Source organism: Barbus barbus, assembly GCF_936440315.1.
Source record: "Barbus barbus genome assembly, chromosome: 42".
Lineage (NCBI taxonomy): Eukaryota > Metazoa > Chordata > Actinopteri > Cypriniformes > Cyprinidae > Barbus > Barbus barbus.
The window spans coordinates 12,701,126-12,720,487 of NC_136720.1; the positions used below are offsets into that span (position 1 = coordinate 12,701,126).

At 39.2% G+C, this 19,362-nt stretch overlaps 1 protein-coding gene across 1 annotated transcript in view; it reads right to left on the reverse strand.

The window, feature by feature from the left end:
- LOC306861500 (voltage-dependent L-type calcium channel subunit alpha-1C-like) overlaps window positions 1-19,362 on the reverse strand; it is a 144,073-nt gene that overhangs the window by 117,736 nt on the left and 6,975 nt on the right. The window lies entirely within an intron of this gene.

Sequence of the window (19,362 nt, forward strand, 5' to 3'; positions counted from 1 at the left end):
TAAATGTACTACTGACAGCTTCAACAAATTAACCCAAAAAGAACTAAATTAATCAGCTATGACATCAATTTCTAGATGTGACACATTTTAGGGGAAATTAAACAAGTCTCACTTGATTTGAACGTTTGATTTGAGCTCGTATGTTTTATCATATCCAGCTTCTCCACTCCTGCTCCAACCATCTAAGACAAAACTCTCATGAGAAAACAATTCAGTCTGAAATCAAATATGTGACTATAGGGATTTAATAAAAGTTCAATAGTAGCTCCTGATCTACAGATATACAGCTAATTTAGCCTTTACATTGATTATATATATATAAGTAAAGTTTATTTCAAGTTGTAAACCTCAATCTATTTTCACTCATTTCAAACATATCAGCAGATAAAATCCAGAACTCAGCTGCAACTGCAATAGAGAAAAACCTTCTCCCGATCCGAAATCTGATCCATGTAACTTTTTCTCAACACATCATGAGGTCCAAAAGGCACCGCATACAAAGAATGACCCTTTTAACAGCTTGTTCATAGAAATCAATAAGGTCTTGGAGAGTTCTCGATCTCTGTCAAGGCGAAAGCAGCACAGGGTTGACAGCAGTGGAAGTAGTCCAAATGTCTTCTTTCTTTCCATATCTCACATTTGTCTTTTCAGTGATGTAAGCATCTTATTTGTGGTTTCCAAAATGACAGACACTTTATCCAAAAAAATGTAAAAAACACACCAAGTACAAAGAGAGACGATGTGTTTGCGAAAAAAGGAAAAGGAGGTTTTACTCTTTACTGGAAACCTGCCCCCTATTCATTATCTGAGAAGAATTACATCTCCACCAAATCCAACAGTAATCCTGTATTCAGCACTAGAACCGAAGTTCATCAGGCATAAAACACGCCTACATTTCCTCCTGGGCCATCCTTCCACTGCACCTGAAGGGCACCTTGAGGAGATTCAGGCATTTCATAAGCAGGCCGCATTTCTTCTACATCTAATTACAACACAACAAATTGTGCTCTGGGATAATGTATTTCCTCTCAAAATGCATTCAAATAATTAATCAATTAATCACCTGCCTACTAACAACAGATTCAACATACACGCAATTATGGCCACACACTAATTAACACCACTACCCAGAGCCCATACGTCTATAATCAGATAAGAGTCATGCACTTGTGTCTGTATGTGCAGCTGCATAAACAGAAACACAATAAGATCAAACCCGCCAAGAAGAAACATGGAGAACGATATTACATGATAAGCCAGGTTTCAGATGCTTCAAATCTTCTTCTCACTGAAATGCTCAAGAAGAATTCATGAAATTAAAAAATAAATAATAATTTTGTGGCATTTAGTCTGTGTCTGTAGCTTTAAGGCTATATGAGTACCAATCATTGACTAAATAAACTGTTAGCGTATATTTATGCTATAATAAATAGCATATATATTTCTTTATTATAAAATGTCCCTAGCTCCCCACAGCAATACCAATTAGCAAATCAAGGTTTTAGTAGGACTGGTCTATGACAAATGTCTTTTCATAACTTCCTTTTTCAATAGGCAACGCATTAGTACGGGAAAGATAATTGCATTAATCCATTTGATTTCAAGGGGTCCATTAAATACTGAATACTGGAAAGAACATTTAAATTGAAAAACCGTATTTTCCAAACCCCTTTATTCTTAAGCACACATATTTCGGACAGTGAATTATACTGATGTCAAATATTCATGAATGCTTTTCAAGATGCTGGCAGAACACAGTGTTATTTGCCATTGACCTTGCACAAATCAATTTTTATGATAAAGAAATCAATTTGTTTTACTACAGACTGTAACATTTTAAAAGTACAATAAAGACCCTGAATTGCAATATACAAAACAGACCCTTTCTTTGCGTCAACAGACCAAGTGAAAACAGATTTTTGACCTCACCAGTCAGGCTTTTCATGCAATCTTTGGCCACTGTCTGCCTCTGAACATTCTGTTATTACTGAAGTAGTGCTACATGGTTTAGACAGGACACATAACATGCTGTCAATGGCTGAAATGTTAAATTCCATCTTCTGGAGAACAGAATGAAAGAGTCACTGCTGCTACTCTTGCAGAGGACACGGTTCTCAGCTGTCTAATATACCACCAGAAGACATTACTTGAATAATTTGTGTCAAAGTGAGAAAAACATTTAAAAAATGCAATACCAGAAAATGGAAGGTTCCTGAAGCTTAATGCAGTTAATATTTTATCCACGTGGTTCTAGGTTTGCAGTGCCTGGGCCGGTAGAATGTGCGATAGAATTTTAGAGTCTGTAGATTGATAGGTTGACTAGGTCAGGTCACTTATAGTGAACCCAAAAATGAAAACTCTGTCATCATTTACTCATTCTCATGTTGTTCCAAACTTGTACGACTTACTTAATATTTACTGAAGAGTGTTTTAGCTGTTTTCGACCAGAAACAACATACGACACCATTGACTTTTATTGTATATAATTTTATTGTATGTATATACATGTATGTATACACACACAGGCCATTTTTACCCTGGGTTATGCTTTTGTACAAGTTGTAAAACTGTAGTGCAAGAGCTGTTTAGCAAAAGATGAATAATGGCAAGGTGTTTAGCAAAAGACAACCAATCGCAAACCGCCTCTCATCTCATTAAATATTCATGTGCGTTGTACAGAAACATTCATGCTCTGTTTAGTTTCAGTGTCTGAAGGCGACAGTTAAAATGTTGAACAGTGACAGCAAACACTCATCTGTGTTTTCCTTCTATTTTTGTCTTTGATATTTTTTAAGTTTTTTGTTTTTTCAGAGTATGTTTCAGAAGACAACCAGAACAGATTTATGTGGTGATATTTCCACGGATGGACAAGCGGTTAATAAAATGTGCTGTACTTGTCCAATCAATGTTATTCACCTTGTAAATATGCAAAGAAGAACACCATCACAGGGTGGTCAAATGCAAAACTGAAATCTAACTACCCACAGTTAATTCCCAACTAAGGTAACTCAAGATTACATTAACTCAGGGTTAAAAAAATAATGGAACGTCCATAGTTTAAAGAAGAAGATATTATGAACAATGTTTTTGTCCACACAATACCAAAGAGAACAAAATCTCTTCTTTTGTGTTCCACAGATAAAAGAATGTAAAACAAGTTTGGAACAACATGAGGATTAATAAATGATGACAGAATTTTCACTTTTGAATGAACTATCCCTTGAAGTCCCAAGGGCAAATTCAGTATACAGATTAGCCAAATGCTTGTAGGGCTAATATTCAGAAGGCTATGGGTTTGAGTCCCTGGGGCCTAATGCCTTGGAGCAGAGCTGCATTGTGCCATGCTGATGTAGCTGGAACAGCAGGTGTGTGTCTGCTTTTGTCAGAGAGTGCCAGAGCGAGTAAACTGTTTAGATAGAGTCCATCTGTGCCGGCACTGCGGAGAACATAGAGGCGTCCAGTCAGCAGCTTTAGGACGGTGCGCAAAGATCATATGGATCATGTGGATCCACGATGAATCAGAGCAAGAATGCATGGAGGAAGATGTGCAAAATAAGATGTGGCCTTTAAAAGTGCACCGCTGTGCCTCTCTTTCTGCTCTTTTCATCTCAATGCTCAGGTCTCAAATGCGTTATATCAGCACTTTTAGTCATTCCATGCCAAAACAGTTCTGACCCAAAGAATGTCAACGTCCCACGTCTGGCAAACAGCGACACCCTCTAATCAAGGCCCGAGTCACCATCTCACTCACCACATGCAGATTTATTGCCTCGCTGTGCACTTGTAGGGCTCCTTTCAAGCATCATGATTAATCGGCCAAGGACACCGATAACAGAGTCATGACATGCCCGTTTTCTCCCCGATTTCATTCATTTGTCTGAAGGTCGAGAGAGCAGAGAGAGATTGTGAACTGAGGAAGAAACGGAAAAGCAGAGGAAGTCTGAACGGGTCGTTCCTGGGCTGCTAAGCATCATGGCCGGTGTTATTATTTCCACCGGCAGCCTGTGTTCGTGTGTCGTTATGTGCTGTCACAGGGAATTATGGGAGTCTTGGGTGATTAGCACTGATGAGAAGCAGATGGCTGCAGAGGTACAGTAAGACGACACAGTGTTAGCGGTTAGCATGCTAGCCGGGGTTGCGCTGCAGCTGACACCGTTCTTGTGCCGCAGCTGTGTGCTAAACGCTTGTAAAAGCAGGACTTTGAACAGCGCTGAAACAAAATACACATGCATACGCACTCGTTTAAAGCTATAGACAGACGTTTGGCTATTGAATGCGGTTCAGGGAAAAGAGAGGTGAGTTGTGATCCCTGTGCCAGAACAGAGTTGGGCCCGGACCCAAACGATCCATCACGATAAGTTGTCACGAGAGACTTGATTGCAGTAACATGGCTGAAGGATTTTGTTCCTTCTAATGCCTGTGTAAACACAGTGTAAGTGTTACTACGGACCACTGAGCCTGTTTTTAAGTACATTTTCATGCCCGTTGTGCAGGTCGAACAGTTTGCTGAGGTGGGAAAGCCTAACGGGTTTAGTCCCGAATGATTAAAAAAATTAACTGTTAGCTAATTAACTGGTTTAGTATTGATTGTGAAACAAAACCCTGGAAAAGCATTAAACTGGCTGGGAGAAATGAAAGAGAGAGAGAGAGAGGGAGAAAGATGATCATGAGTTTCTGTCTTCCTGTTGAACAGGAAATCTACAATCTAATCCAATTACACCAGAACTCAACGTTTAATCAAATTAGGTTTAAAAACACTGTATTCTGTATATCTGTTTCAGTCATGTGACCATTTCAACCAGGAATGGAGAATGAAACCTTCATGTTTTTGTGTTGTTTTCTATTATTGATTTTCTATCTTTTGCAACATTATATATGTCTTTGCTCTCACTTAAGATCAATTTAATGCACCCTAGTTGAATAAAAGCAGTAATTTCTTATAGCCTTTAAAGTTTTGAATGGTAGAGTAAGTTTGAATGACGATGATCACTGAACTTCACTAATGCCGTTATGCATTTAATTAGTAGATCTTTGGGGTTTTAAATTTAAATTTACACATAATAAATGTAACATCAGGCTTCATGAACTTCTAGTTTAATTGTATCTGACTCAATTAGCTCTTTGTTATAAATTTAATTTACATGGGTAATGACTGCTAACATGTAAAAGATGTCTGAGATGAAATATCAGTGCTTTAGGCTGAACATGTTCTAACAAAATGAGTAAAAACCAAAAGGTATAACAATTATTCTTGCTGTCCCCCTGGGAGCAGTTTCACTTTTTCAAGATTAATAAATAGAAACAAGTTTTGAGGACTATAGTATCTGCTGAACAAAGCATGAGCATAACGAAACACTATCATAACCTAAGCCGTTCCAACAGTAAATTAATAGGTTATATCAAGAAAAAAAAAATTTGGTGTTATATGTTCACTGGTAACCAGTTAAAACTGACTGTCTGATTACACAAAGAATGAAAGCACAGATTTGGCTCTAATCAAAGCACCCACTACAGAACACCTTCTCAAAGCACATGATTTCATAACCTATTTCATGAGGGATGAAAAGCGAGAAGAATAACATTTTTCAAAACATAATGCATGCATATCATGAGGCAATAGTAAGAAGGGTTTACCTTTTCACAGTCAAACCAACATGACTTGAACGCATCGCAAATTTCTCATTAGAAAATGTCTTCATCACTAAAAGCCCAAAATCTTTATAATGATGAAAAATTATAAACAACATTATATACAGTACATATAGTATATAAAAATTACTTTCTTTTGTAAGTTTGTTTTGTAACTTGTTAATCAGAAACTGCCCTATTCTTTTATTTGAGGCAACAAATCAATTATTTCTTCATATTTATTCTTCATGGGGAGATTTTCAAAATAGTGAAATCTGTATATCAGGTAAATCAAACTCGCCAAAGTGTCAGTAAAGTCAGAAAAAGCTTCATCCCTGACCAAAGCTACCGCTGCCTTAAAGGTCATATCATGAAAGACCAAATTTTCCTTGATCTCCTGAAATTAAAGTAGCACCTGCATCTCTGCATATGCTTCTGAAGGATCCCAGCATTAGAAACAAGTCACTTTTATTTTTATCAGTTCCTGACTGTTTTATTCTGGTCTTAACTGTTTGTGAAATATTGATTTTATTGATCACAATGTAATGCAGCTTTGCAAAGAAATTGTTACTGAAGGATGAGGCAGCAGAAACTATATTAGACCTGACAGCAAACCCACAACTCAGTAACTTTAACTCATTTCAAATGCAAAGAGGTTAGCCAATCATGGTGGTCTTAAAGGTACAAAAAAAATTAAAATTAAATAACTTAATGTCACCCATTATATAAGTATTTAATATTTATTAAATATAAATACTAGTTAATTTTGCTGCCATGCCAGCCATTACATTTGTCATTTATGTAGCTGGAGGGCTACACAGCCATATTATTTATTAATTTTTGTGCAGGTCTTTTATCCGCACAGTTTCACCTGAGGGAGGACAGAAACATGTGTGAAGGGCGAGTTTGACGCCCTCGCTGGGCAGCCTATCCGTCAGGCAGCAAAAGCTTCAGATTACATTCAGTACTTGACAAAAGCATTTATTGTCTCATCTATGTTATCTACTGTTTTTAAATATGGTTTCAGGCGAAGTACATCCACCATTTCTTGCAAAGGTTTGGTTTTAGGCTTTCAACAGATTTGAATTCTCTCAGTTGCCATGGTGATGATGACTTGCTGGGGCACAACTGCTAGATGGCGCCAATATTTCAACACCTATCTACTCATCTCCTGCATGAGTGTCCGCGTGTGACTGTGAGCAAGTGTGTGAGGGAGTTTGTGAGTGTCAGAGAGAGTGAGAAAGAGAGGGTGAATGAGAGATTTGACGTTAGTCTAAATGAAATGAGCCTAGAGGAGAAACTCAACATGCTGTCAAGACAGAGATGGACAAAGAGAGGGACAGGAAGTGGGTGGATAACAGACAGACAGCGGGTATGGAACAGACAGGGAGAGAAAGGGACAGACAGCTGGTAGAGGACAGGCAGGGAGAGACAGACAGCAGGTAGAGGGCAGACAAACCTTGAGTCACTCGAACAAACGTTTGCCTCACAGATACAGAGAGAGCCAGCATTTAGAACTGATGTTGTATGCAGTAAAATTGGCCATTTGTGTTTTGTTAAAACATCTGTAGAGTGAATTCTTGCAAAGATATAAAACGTGCCATTAACATGGTACTGCATGACGGAAACTGTTAGGAAATGCTCAGGAGTTTTCTGAATTGACAAAAGGTGGAAGTTAGAAAAAATAAAATAAAAATTCCTACAATCAGACTCAAATTAAAATGATTTGTTGGCAAAACATCAAAACGGGACATGGGCACATCATACAGAACAATGTACAAATTCATACAAATCACTATTTCAGCAAATCTTAAAGTACTTATGAACTGTCACGAGACCAGAAAAAGCATTTTTGCTCAAATTTATACAATGTGAAATCGTGTGATTTGTAATAAAAAAACTAATTTCAACTTAATTTCAGTTATGTTAAACATCTCAAATAGTTTCTTTAAAAGTTGTAAACCTCTGAATGTGTTTCAGATTCGTCACCGAATTGAGCCGGGGCCTGTTTTTCTGTCATATTACAGGCGGGGTTGGGTTGAGTAGATTTTGATGGAGACACGAGAGCAGCAGTCGTTTCAGACCGTATATGATGCTGGCATGACTGATGTGGTACATAAATCACTCGATGTAATATGCCCCTGCCATCTTGGGAGGAAAACCCACTCCATTCCCCCTACAAATACACACATCCATCACTCCCTCATTCAATATCCCCTAAACAAGAAAACAATACACTACCAATGTGTAATTAAAATTCAAGTGTATGCATCATTAATTATGTTAATCGGGTGGTCTGATTATTGAAAATGTGTTCCAGGGTCTTGAGTCAACAGCAATTTCTCGATATACAGTAAGACAATTAGAAAATTATGAATTGCAACACAGGAAGGGCTGTAAAGTAGTCAACTGGTATATGTTCCATGGATGTCACTGATGCATGACATATACACAAAATATAACAGCAAATGAGATGTGCATACATTTCTGAAATGAAACGCACACTTACTTTACACAATGTAGTCAATATATAGTCTTTTTAAAAGATTTACAATTAAATTAAATAAGGCAAGGTTTACCTTTCATTGATTAGGCAACACTTTTAATTCTTACAACAGATACTGTTGCCCATGTATGAACCCAAATATGAATTAATTAATTGGCATGACTAACATAAAGGTTTATTAATACTGTAAACACATCTACCCCAAATTTAAATTTTTCTGAGTTGAATGAAAATGAAATTGATTTGTGGGTAAATGTAACCATAAAGGTGCACCACTAAACCCAACACTAAACCAAACTCCCGGTTTATTTATTTAAATAAATAATAATAAATAAATGATTTACAAAAAATTTCACTCATAAATTGGCAGTAAATTTCACAATTCTAAAGCCCAGAACACACCAAGCCGTAATAGTGGCGACGAAAGCAGACTGATTCAACATGTCGGATCGGCCGAAAAAAAAAGCCGATGAGGACTAACTTCTGACGGGTGCGGAACACACTAAAACTTAGTCGGCTGACGAACAAAAACTGCCCGATGGCCTACCGTCGGCTTGGTGTGCTCCGGGCTTAAAGACACTGCAAGTAAATTGTTCAATGAAAAATTGTATTTTAAAGTACACAAACTTAATAGTATTATCTTGTAAAATGTACTCAAGTAATTTTTGTTTTATTTACAACTTTGAAAAAATTATTTTTCACAGTGTACAAAAAACCAAGAATGTTCCGCACCGTCGGCTGAAGTTGGTCCTCGTCTACTTTTTTTTCGGCCGATTCGACATGTTACATCGGAGCTCGTTGGTCAGTCGGGCCATCTGATCATTCTGATTGGCTGTTCAGCTGGCGAACCAGTGCACGAGAAAAGCGCAGAACGGATGTGCTACTTGGCCCTTGGGTGTCGGTCTGGAGTGTCGGGGCAACTTTGGCTTTCGTCGCTTTAATACGTTGTTTAATACTATATACGTTTTCCTAATAAATTATGAAGCTGTGATTTAGTAAAGTTGGGTAACGATGTGATTTGTACGAAAACATATGATTTTTAATCATCAAAAAATAGACATTAATCTGCATCCCTAAGTTCACCTCTAAATGAGCTGGACATGCAAAAATGCACAAATAAGAATGAGCAAATTCATAATAGCCACCAGTTTGCCAAAACTTAAAATACAACGGTCATGAGCCTGTGCTGGAATTATCGTAACATATTTCCTACTTAATACACCAGAGCAAAACTCAGCTCACACTAGTCATTATGAAACTGCGATTAGACCCAGGTGATGGGGATAACTATAATTTCGTGCACATGAGGACACCTGGGTGAGTTAGATCAGGTCAAGGCCATGTGATAAATGTGCTACTATCGCCAAGTGTGTGCTTACTGAGTGCAGGTCAGACCCATAATGTCTTGCTCTCATCGCTGAGCGAAGCTCAAACTGAGGAATTAAACATGCAACCTACAATGAGAATTCAGCACTACCTAAACTAGGCCGCTAGCAAGAGGGACATCTAAAGACAGACAGAGGAGAGAGAGAGATGGGGTACGACGGAGATGGGAAATACTGAAACATGCATGCAAAAGACCCAACCAACATGTCCCAAGGTCAGACTTGTCACTAAACCTTCTGACAGTCGTTCTCTCCACCTCAGGCCTGTAATCTTTGCGCTATTGCTTTTTGGATTTGATTCAATGCCCCACACAGTATCTGCAGCAAAACCAACACAGGACGCAAGCAGAAAATCAACTGTAGGCCAACATTTTGTTCTCTGTCTTGCTATCATTCATGGTGCTGGTTAATATCTTGAGCGAGGCAGTGCGCTGTACGACTGAGGGTTTAAAAGAGACAGCAGTCTGCAGGGAGCTGATCTGATATTCACTCAGAGCAAACGCATCAGGACTGGCCTACATACACAACCATACTCACACTTCCACCCACATTTTAGAGGAGAAAAAAGAACCCTCTTAACTCTATCACAACTCTTTCTCTCCCATGCGGTCTCATTTTCTCTTTATCACTTATTATTAGGCAAGAACCACTATTAGTATTACTCATATTTCAAGTTTAGGGAATTAAACAAACTAGTATAAAATTTAAAAGCCATCCTGCATCAGTTATGCTACAGACATGATACAACAAACTGTTCTAAAATTACTTCACTAACAGATCAAACTTGATATTGCCTGGTGGACAACAAAACAGGGTCATTCGAGTTTAAATTTGACCGGAAGTGATGTAATGGAAGTAGTGACAAATCGTACATATTATGATGTAAGTCTGAGTGAAACAGATTTTTTTAAAAAAATAAAAATTAGGGCAGGGACTTGGTCCAATGATTGATGATTGGATGGAGGCAGACTTGATTGAGAGCTTGCAGCCAATTGTAATAAAGGGGCGGGTTTAAGAAAGATTGAATGATGATATTTTACTTAAAAACGAAATTTCTGATTGTAATAGTATATATATATATGGGTGACATTTATTTTAAAATACTGGCAGCTGTGGTTGCCAGAACGTTACTGTAAAAAAATATGGCAGCAACATTTAAGGTTTTACAGATTTATCTGTATGGTTTTTCACTGTAAACTGTACAATTACTTATTTTATTCATTTACAAAAAAAAATTTGAATAACAGTATTTTACTGTAAAATTCCATTAAATATAATTACACTTATTCACCATGTATAGTACAAAAAAACCTGACTGTTAACCAGTCTTTTGCTGTTAAAATCATGATCATTTTTACAGTGTACAGAACAGTAAGGTGATTCAAGAAATTTAAGAAGAGATTCAAGGAAACACAATGAGTCAAACCTAAACTTTCTACTGAAACCCAACAGGAGGCAAAAATGTATCTGCTCTTACATTTCTCCTTCAATTTTTTTTAGGATGCCTGGCAATTGAAATGGTTTGTCAGATTTCCAGAAGTAAGGTTTGTATTTAAAGGCTATTAGATTCACTTTGTCCGATGGTGGATAATATAAAAGACCCTGTACTTAACTTATTTCCATCATTACGCAGGATGCAGGTTGGATGCTGTCAGTTTACTCCTCAACTGAAGAGGAAACAACAGATGTAGTTGGGTCTTTATGTACTGCTGTTAATGGGTCAAAGAACTACTAACCCACCCACTCTTGTTATTTAAACATCACACTACTGCTGTTTTCTTATGAGCATGAAAAAGCATGAATCATAGGGATGTCCATTTAAAATGTTTATTTCACAATCAAACCACAGCTAGGACTAATTATCCAGAAAAATGTCGTCCTGACTGGAATATGTAAAACAGGGGCCGTCATGATTTTATCAGGACGTCTGGTCACCCTTGGGGGTGGGTTGGTTAGAAAACACAGAGCAACCACTCAAAACACCAGATCACATAGAAAAAAAAAAAAAGTGTTACATTTTGAGCACATTAGCAACACGCTGGCAAATATGGAATGGACAATCATGACTCACTTTTTTCCACAAAATTTAAAAATCTAGTTCTGATATTTTGTCTAACCCATAAAAACCTAAACTTTTGAGCGTATAATGCTACGTCTCATATGGAAACTGTTACCGATGAAATATTAAGATGATGAACTGACGTTACAGTGATAATTACGACCAGTCGCAACTCGTTTAGCGCAGTCCAGACCTTTCACGCACAGAGCTCGCACACACTCATGCAGTCTTTGCTAGGGGGACCGTAGTTCAGAGGAGTGAGAGATGGTTATTAGACACCCGTGTCGTGACCCGCTGCTGACTCACGTGTTAACGGGGGGCTTTGGTTCTTTCTTATAATGCTGAGGGTGCCTGCGGTGCCAATGTGTCACAAGCAGCTGTTTATTAACATATACGCTTTTATTCAGGCAGTCTGTCATGCTTCCATTTATCTACTGCCTTATCCATTCATGCATCCTACTTACTCTGGATGTGACACTGAGCACTGGGTTTGGGAGAAGAAGACCAAACGCAAACACACACATATAGGAGTTTTATGAGCTGGATGGGGTGTACAGACATCAAACATGCAGAATGCTTGTTTGCATGCATGTATGTGTGTGTTAAGGGAGCCTAACGTTGTAAACAAATCCCTTGAAGTTCACTATGAAACTTTTCCTGCACCTTTTAAGCAACAAACATTGGGTCCCACTTTATATTAGGTGGCCTTAAAGGGATAGTTCCCCCAAAAATTAAAATTCTGTCATCATTTACTCACTCTCAAGTAGTTTCAAACCTGTATGAATGTCTTTGTTCTGCTGAACACAAAGGAAGATATTCTGAAGAACGTGAGAAACAGAGCAGTTCTGGGGCACCATTGACTTCCATAGTAGTTTTTTTTTTCCTACTATGGAAGTCAATGGTGCCCCAAATCAGCCTGGTTACAAACTTTATTTCCTTTATTTTACCAGGAACTGTCCCATTGAGATATAGATCTCTTCTACCAGGGAGTCCTGGCCAAAATGGCAGCACAGAGAGTTTAACATACAGATTAGACACACATAGAACAAGAAAAATAGTCAAGAATAAACTTTCTTCAAAATATCTTCCTTTGTGCTCGGCAGAACAAAGAAATTCATACAGGTTTTTAACTACTTGAGGGTGAGTAAATGATAGATTTTTTGGGTGAACTATCCCTTTAATTACTATGTACTTACATTTAACTTAATCATTTGGTAAAATGCACTTATTGTGTACATACATGTTTTTACATTGTACTTGCATAAGCATTCAGATTTATGGCTTTCACTTGACAGACAAAAAAACTTTATACTAACATTGAAGGAGAGCACTAAACCACCACTGGGGTCAGTAAGAATTATTAATGTTTTTTGAAAAGAAGATTCTTATGCTTACCACGGCTGCATTTATTTGATAAATCCATTTATCATTTATCTGTCAAATCAGTATATTTACATTTTCAAATAACTGTTTTCTATTTATAATAAAGACATTTATAATTTATAGGTTATTTTAAAATGTACTTTATTTCTTTGATGGCAAAGCTAAACTTTGAGCAGCCTTTACTCCAGTCTTCAGTGTCACATGATCATTCAGAAATCATTCTAATATGCTGATTTGCTGCTCATAAAAGATTTCTTAAAATTATCAGTGTTAAAAATAGCTGTGATGCTGGAACCAGTGTTCAATGTTTTCAGGATTCTTAGATGAATATAAAGACTAAAAGAGTAGCATTTATCTTTCATAACATTAAAAATGTTTTTACAGTCACTTTTTCGATCAATTTCATGTGCCTTTAGTGAATAAAAAAACACCCTGGCAACGTAGTAAAAATCGCTTAGGAGTGATCAAATAACAGCATATTGGCAGCCACCAACCCTAGCATCACGGCATCTACTATTTAACAAACAAATGCTTTTATTTGTTTACATTACACTCATACACACTGTTTAGAGAAATGTTAACATTACAGTGCATTAAAGAGGGGGAAAACATTTAAAAAATCCAGGGAATCATCTATATTTGTACTGATAAATATAGAAGTATTTTCCGATATTGGGTGTAGTATGAGCATGTGGTATCAGTACTGTGCAGTGTGCACTTAACCTCAGGTTGCTCCAGGGGGACTGCCTGAGTAACAAGTGTACTGTGAGTCACTTTGGATAAAAGCATTTGCTAAATGACTACTTACATTGTTCAGCATGTGATTACCGACATATTAAAGTAACACGCCACAATCAATTTAAATACAGTAAACATGTATGAAAGCAAACTGACTGGAAACACAAGCACTGATGTAAAGCAGAAGCGAGAGTAGATGATTTGTGCTCAACATGCGTGTTTTCACAGACAGCTAATAAGTCCCGAGTGTTGCACTCCTGTGATTGTTCGACACCTAACATGTCCCACAATCCCACAGTGACCAGCGCCAACTGCTCTGCAGATTGAGAAGTCCCGCTGACAATGCCAACTCATTCATTGACCGTCCTAAGACATATTTCTCGAATTAAGTTTCAGAAGTGAATGAGGAGTGGCTTGTTATTATATCTAGTAAACAGAAGCAAAATCAATAGGATCTGTAAAGATCCACATTGTTGTCTTCATTTTACATATACACAGAGCCAAATGAGGAAAGCAAGAAACTGGAGACTATCTCTGTGTGACGGCAGACACTCTTAGCCAAAGCCACGGCAATAAACAAGCAGACAACTTTCCTGACTTCACCGCGCTTGCGAAGGATTTATGTTGATGCAAGTTTGGCGGTCTTAAATATTCATTAAGTAAACATTAAATACTCTTTGAACAAACAACATTAGTAAACAGATTCCAGGAAACTAACAACCTGTGTACACTTGCGTGGGATTTTGGTGACCTGCATGTGTTCGACAGTGACAGAAGCAAGAAACACTCGATCACTCGGCACTGCCCCGAGGGAGGAGGAAAAGTCCAAGACAGAAAGTCATCCGAGATGGCGTCCTGGAGGCTCGTCAGACATTTTGAGATCTATCATAAACATATTCATTTAGCTAATGATCTGAATTACCTGTCATATGAACCTGGCACAAAGCCGAAGGAGGAACGAAGCCAGATAATGCCGCCCTCATTACAGATCAATGAGCATCAAGGGAACCAACAACCTTCAAGAGAGAAAAAGGAGCGAAAAGGAGAGAGGAATGCACAAACTAAAACCTTTCGAGCCATTTCAAACATGTCTCTACACTGTGACATTTTTTTATGAAAAGCCTTATAAATGACTGGAGTGGCATCATTTCATCACAGCATACAGCTGATATAACATCAATGCAATGACTGCATTAATTCAGCATTTTTGCCCTGGTTAAAGGAGTCTACTGCAGGACAAAAATCGTACAAAACGTCTCTACTTGCGAGTCTCAGTAACTGCTTGTTCTGACACACGCATTCAAGCACTTCATGAGTCACATTCAACATTCCAGAAAGTGACGGTGTATCATAGTGCACAAAACATGCTTTCCATCTTCCTGCTGTTTGAGTGTTTGTGCAGCAGAAGAGGTTCATGTTTGGCTGTGATGCGTCGCTCGGCTCTGGACCTGTGATTGACTGAGGCTGTGTTTACCTGAAAGCCTGCCCTCATCAGCAGCGATAGACGACAACACAACACAAACATGAACATCTGCTGGGCTACAGGCCACCTCGGAGATCCTGCTCTGTTAGGACACAAACATGCAGTGTACTAAAGGTTGGGTTAATCATCTAGCTGGTTTTTGTTCACATTTAACTGGCTTTTATTTGTTAGTGGATTTCAACTTTATACTGACACCTGTCGGCCTAGATGCATGAAGTTGTTTACTTCACAACAGTTTTCATCTCACACTATACCAATTGATAAAACATTCTTTTAAAATATAACATTTTGGATTCAATCTCAATTATTTTTGTGGTTACATGGCTGGCTGTTCTTTTGCACTTTTATTTCTCTACAGTTGCTGTGAGTTGCACACTTCTTTATGCTTGTATGACATCTCAAAGCACTATGTGAAATATATATTAATGCACGATTTGTTACGCAGTCAATTGTATGAGCCATCTGGTCATATGATTGCAACATTGGTTGCAGTTTGGTCTAGATAACTGATATGACTGGAGTTTTCATCTCATCTTATATCCATCACTTTGAAATTCTTTAAAAGTACTGTTATGTCATTAGAAGCAAAACTTTTCTCTAATTAGCAAACAATTACTAAGAGAAACTGATAAGTTATGAGAAACTGTTGTGATGTTTCGGCGTCAAGAGGAAGGTTGTAAGTTGCAAATCTGAATATAACAAAGACAAGCTGATCAAAGATAAACGTTTACTGCCAAAACAAAGCATCTATAATTAGATTCGGGATCCTTTTCCCATCACTGTCATCCTGCTTCTATTGTAATAACAAACAAAGAGTCTGTCTCAGTTTATTCACTCAATCAAACGGGCCATGAAAAACGCACCACTGTCCCTCACAGACAGCGCTAAAGAAACATCATTATTCCAGTTGTCATAATCTACTAGCTTTTTTTTGCATGACAGATGTGCAGTAGGCCTGAGGGGGCGGAGCTACATTATTGACAGTAATTTACAGGCTTTGCTCGGATGCGTTTGTTCACTCAGGTGCGGCAGGTGCGCGCGCGGAGAGCTGGCTTATCGCGAGCCGCGCTGTTGCTATGGGTCGGCAGCTCCGTTGCCACGGCGCCAACAGGCGACGGCTGGAGGCCCTGGATGGAGGGGGATCTTGTGAAGGGAAGAGAGAGAGGCTCCGCGCTCTTCGCAAGCGCGCAACCTGTGGAGACTGCTGCGCCACACCAGCTGTCTGATAAGAAGGGAAATTCAACAGATGCATGCTAGAATGAGGGGGCATCACTGACGGTGGGATTTCATTTCACCAGTTGAGATGTTCTCAACAGAATAATCACTGTGAACTGATGCGCCGATGACACCACCCCGAGTTCATTTCAACTGCTGGACTGTGATCAATGCAGTCTGGCCGCACAAAAAGATTAAAAGGCCATTTTAAGTCTGAAGCAGCTGACAGGATAATGATTGGCATCTGTGTGCGCGTCTCTGGCCACATGATCTATATGCATGATCAAGCCGTTGCGAGCCATCCAACAAGTTCATCAACTACATAAACGCATTTCCCTCCAAAATAATAATAAAATAACTGTCGAGCATGAGTGATTATATTGCATGACATTTGTTGATCGTCCTCCAAAGGAGATATGAGTGCGCATAGTGTGTTTGAAAATGGAAGGGTTCGGGTTTGGGTACACCCCCGCGTCATGCCCATGATAATGCCAACACACTCATCATATACCCCCCAACACATCCATGTGGCACACACACACACACACACACACACACACACAGTTTCCAAACAGAGGGAAGACAAATAGAGAAATTACCTTGATGGTTTTCAAGGGTGTCCTCCGGTATGTACATGTTTTTGCTTTCATTTACCATATATGTGGTCCAGCTTTATCCGAAGGTGAATGAAGAAAAGGTTGTAAAAAAAGGAGGGGTAGGAAAAAACAACCCAAGGGAAAGAAATGAAAGAAAAAAAGGGGGAAGAAAAAATGAAAAACGCAAAGCGTAAGATATTCCTTCTCTTGCGGCTTAGTTAATATTACCTGATCCCCATTATGGAGCTAAAGATCAGGAAAGGATAATCGCAGGAACCACCTAAAAAAACGAACCAGTGCATCTTTGGAACATCCGGGCCCTACCTAAGAAACATGATACCAGCGCCGCTTGCTGATAATCGATAATCAAATCGGCGCGATTCGCTCGGAAAAGGATGCTGCGAGAGCCGGGACAAGCGCAGGAGAAGCGGTCGTAGGTTTCAGAGACCGTTTCAGAAAGCGAAGCAAAAGGTAAAAGGTATGTATATTCCAGATCTCACGGGCTTCAATCTTCACATATGATCGATTCCATCTGAGATGTTCCACAACAGGCGTAGTTTGCGTCGCGCCTCGTTAGGAAATAGAGTGCAGAATCGGCCGCGTCCAGTCCATATTGGAGAGAAAGGGGAGTAGTCAGTCTGTGGCCCTGCGGAGAGAGAGCGCACACCACCAGCCTCTCTGCAATGATCTGACGACCAAACCCCCTCCCCTGTAGACTCCCTGACTGCTTCCAGATGTGACTGCGCTAGAAAGGAGAATAAATCCTCCACGCTTTTCCACACGGGCTGTATCTCTTGAGGGGGAGAGAGCAAACTTGGGAATCAGCTCCAATATAGTGAAGCATAGCCAGACTAGGAACCGATTCGAGTTCTTTTACAGTCCAGAATCATGTCAGAAGGTGATTAGTACCACAACCAATCTGGCGTAAATACGCTCACAGTCATGGCTCCATGCACCATGTTTAGACATTATCCACTTCCTGCTGCCGGGATGCCACTTCTGGGGAGAATGTTGAGTTCCCCAGCAGCAGGTGTCAGGGTTGATTTTTCCCTTCAGCTGAGGTTTAACCGGCCTGATCTTCCCTTGGCAGTACAGGCTGTTTCCTGAGGACTGGTGGGCTCTGATAAAGGGGACGATGGGGCCTGTGAATTTCTGCAAGATGACCGAAAATCTTTCATCAGCAAACAGCCTAGTACGAATTTAGCAGGCCCTTCCCCTGTCCCTCCCTCCAGCCATGAGAAAACTTCACATGTCCCAAGAGACATCCCCTGCCCCCAGACTATCATTACTCGCTCTCTGCGCATCAGAATTGCAGATTTTGAATTTTCAATCAGTCAGAAGAATCATGAAGCATGTAGCAGGAAAGAGAGGCACTCAAAACTGCAGGTTTTCAGACGTCCGTCCCTCAGGATGAATGAAAAACAAGCTCTCCCAGTGCATGGACGTTCAATCCATGGCCAAGTTCTTTGATTGAATTTGGCTTTGAACAAAAGTTCATGACAGAGGTCAGCGATTTCCCTTCAGCATCCTCAAATAATTGATTAACTTTGGTATGTTTATACAAAGCAGAGGAAATGTTCACAAAGTGTTTTTCAGTGCCACCCTGTAATCATAAGCTTCTGGGAATACAGGGATCCAAAGAATCACGGCCATCGGTACAGAAGGAAAACTGGTTAATGCGTGGCTTCAAAGATTTCAAAGTTCCTCCCAGCTTCCAGACCCACATTTCAAATGTCAAGACGAATCATGTCTCTGTCTGCACACTGAATGTGATATACAGCAGTGACCGTGCTCTACAGCCACAGGCTGCATGACTCTTTTACTAACACTATAATTAACCAATTAACTAAACATAACCGAGGCGACACATCCTCTTCCCATCTGTACTGACTCTTACCCTATTTATCTCCATGTAATGGGAATTAAGTATACTGAACATTAAGATTTTAGGTCTAAGGTAAATGTTAATTGATCAAGTTTACCAACTTTTTTGGCAAGTTTTGTCAACCCAGCTCAAACATACAAATTTGTACATAAAAAGATTAATTTTGACAACATTATATAAAGTGGCTGGGCTCCTGTGCTCTCTGTAATAGGTCTGAAATCCTGCCGAGAAGGATGAGAGATCAGGAGTAATTGTATAGTGATGCCCTCTAGTGGTAAATGAGTAAAGTGTAGTTGAGTAAACTGTGCTTTAGAAAAAGACTGGTTAGTTATAATACGACAGTCACCCCAAAGCAACCCTGGTGTCTTGCTATGTAGCCTATGTGTTTTAGAAAGAACAAACAAACTAAACAATTACACAAACTTAATGCCTACCAGAGGATGATAGTGCAGGAATGCGAGGATTTCAGATTCTCAAGGGCTCC